Source organism: Panthera pardus, unplaced genomic scaffold (genome assembly GCF_024362965.1).
Source record: "Panthera pardus isolate Hobbes unplaced genomic scaffold, ASM2436296v1 HiC_scaffold_2, whole genome shotgun sequence".
NCBI classification, from domain to species: Eukaryota; Metazoa; Chordata; class Mammalia; order Carnivora; family Felidae; genus Panthera; species Panthera pardus.
In genome coordinates, this window is record NW_026526765.1 from 101,555,177 (window position 1) to 101,558,395 (window position 3,219).

A 3,219-nucleotide genomic window follows, 5' to 3' on the forward strand; every position below is an offset into this window, starting at 1 on the left:
CTTGCAGATGGCCACCATCTTGTTATGTCCTCACATGGATCTTCCTCTCCTCACATACAGAGAGTGAGTTCAGTTCTTTTTTCTTCTTATAAGGACACTAATCCCATTGGATTAGGGTCCCACCCTTTTGTCCTCATTTAATCTTAATTATCTGCTTAAAGGCTCTATCTCTAAATATAGTCAAGTTGGGGGTGAGGACTTCACATATGGATTTTTTTGTGGTGGGGGGAGAGGTGGAAACACAATTTAATTTATAACACTATGGATTCTGAAATTGTTCTCCAGAGGATACAGAGTTTATGTACCTACCATCAATGCATGAAGAGTTTTCCCCTGTACCCTTGCCAACACTGGGTATTAACATTTAAATATTTGTCAATTTGATGGGTTAAAAATTTGTCTTTTGTGATTCTAATTGTAATAATTATTTCATACATATACATATTTTCTTTTATGGATTTCCTATTTATTCCATGTGCCTATTTTTCTGGTATTCATTATTCAATACATATTTGGTCATATAAACCTTCTGTTGTTTATTACAAAAATTCCTTAAAGGTCATTTTTACTTTCAAATTTTGTTAATGAGTATCATATTTTAAATTTTTTGTGATTTATTAGATGCTATTATACTTTAAAATATGATTTTTAATCACCAGGATTTATCTCCCCTTCTTTATTTTGTACAGGAAATAAAAGTTTATTTTAGCAAATCTAAAAAATATAGATAAGCAAAAATCACTTAGATGTAACCTCTGTAAATGTTTTTGTGCATATTCCTCCAGTCTTTCCTATGCAAATATACATGGTAAATACCTCTATTATATAGATTTTAAATATTTTTGCAAAAATGGGATCATACTTGTATCAAACTTGGTTTATGCACCACCTGAGTCTTTTTGGCCCTGGTTGCCTTGCTCCCCTGATGGAGCTGCCCTGGCAAGTGTCAGAGCCACCACTGCCTCTGCCACCTAGAAGGAGGGATGCTGTTCCTGGCATCTGGCTGGACTGGACCCTCCAGAGGCCACTGCACTCCCAGGGCTGTCTGGAGAGATCAAGTAATACAATTGAGAAAGGAGGTGAGGGCTAATGTCCTGTGGGGTAGACTCTGACCAGTGAAAGGAAGATAAGAAGGGACAAGCAGAAAAGTTGTCCATCCTTCCTCCACTCAACAGACTGTTCTGAGGAGCAGTGTTACATGTCACTTCTCTGGCCAGAGGTTTTGTTTAGAGCAAACAGCTATATTGCTTGATAACACACTACAGTGTATTTGCTGTCCCTCCTTCCCTGACTCACTTCCCTTTTTCCTTCATTAATGCTTTACTAAGACTGTACCTCCAACAAAGCATTAGCTCAAAAGCTTTAGCTTTGAGTTCTATTAGAGAATTTTGGCTAAGAGAGTATTATTTTTGTATTTTTATCCCAGGATGGCAAATAGTTTCATTTGATCTTATGTGTTAATTCTGATCACTTGGTTATGACAGTCTTGAGGGTAGTACTGAAAAAGATTCTGAAGCTCTAGTTTAAGCCTAGCTGGGAAGAGAGTCATGGATTATAAGCAATAGCTACATTACACGTTTGGGATGGGCTTGGCAGAGTGGGAGGGTGTATGAAGCCAGATTGGCCGCCTGAGAGGCTAGGCAAGCTCATATGGCAGGGAGGGTGTTTTCCCATGCCCAACTTGGAATAACTTTCTTTATTTCTTTTTTAACCTTTTCTAGTTTTAATGAAAACAAATTGTATTTTATTTTTCTTTGAAAGTAAATAATTATTTGTATCATTATTCACTGTTTCCTATTACAAATTATCGCAGTTTCTTTCTCTCTTTCCTCCCTCCCTCCCTTTTTCTCTTTCATTCTTTTTCTTTCTTTCTTCTTTCATCTCCTAAATATTAAATCTAATTATCATTTTTTATTTACTTTTGTTTTTATGAGAGAGAGTGCGGGGCAGGGGGAGAGGGGCAGAGAGAGAGAGAGAGAGAGAGAGAGAGAGAGAGAGAATCTTAGGCAGGCCTGATGCCCAGCAGGGCCTGATGCCCAGCAGAGCCTGACGCAGGGTTTGATCTCATAACTGAGATCATGACCTGAACTGAAATCAAGAGTTGGGTACTTAACCAACTAAGCCACTCAGCTGTCCCTAAATCTAATTTTTAAACAAAGTAATTTTGGCATATGTCATTTATAAGTCAAATAATACTGGAACACTTTGGTGGCTCAGTTAGTTAAGCGTCCAACTTTGGCTCAGGTCATGATCCCACAGTTCATGGGTTCAAGCCCCACATTGGGCTCTGTGCTGACAGCTCAGAGCCAGGAGCCTGCTTCGGATTCTGTGTCCCCCTCCCTCTCCCCCTCCCCTGCTTGTGCTCTGTCTCTGTCTCTCAAAAATAAACATTAAAATAAAGTAAAATAAAATAAAATAAAAATGAAATAATACTAAGTGGCTAATAACAATGAATACCAGCCCTTTCCCAACCTTTCTGCCCTTGAGTCCTCTCCTAATAAGCAACCATTTCTGTTCCTTTTAGTTGTTATTTTTTTTTTGGCAGGAGGGAGCAATTTGCTTCAATGTTTCTAAATAATATGCTTATACTGCTATTTCTTGATTTTTCTATCGTAGACATTACCCATGGACTTGCTACTATGGCAGACAAGAACTTACTTTTCTTATGAAATTCCCTCCACTACCCTCTCATGTGCCTCTGAAAAGTCCTCCTCCTCCCACTCTCCCAATATAGAGGTGGAATAACTGGGGTGTTAAGTCAGTGTTCAGTATATACATCGCTATGACTACGTAAACACTGTAATAGCTAAATGTCAAAGTGTATCACGATTATGTTTCCTTTCTTGTTCAGCTTTTTGTTTTCCTTGGAGTTGATTGTCTCAGGTTTTGTGTTTTATCACTAATAGAGCTCCAGACTCTGTGGTAGAACTGTACAAAACATACCAGTATAAAACAAAGACTCCAGATCACTTACTAATTACATTTTTTGATGGTCCTTTCAGAAGCCCCTGTCCTCCTGCTCTCTTTTTTGGTTGCTCTCTTAGCCTGCCACCCAACTGTCTTACCCAGGCTTTTCACCACCAACCAGTGAATTTTCTTCATTTGACTCCTATATCAGATCGTTAGCTGTCTGGAGTCTACAACTTTTTTGTTTTGATGGAGTATATCCTCTACTTGCTTTTCTGGGAAAGGATTCAGAGAAGATAAAATTTTTGAAAT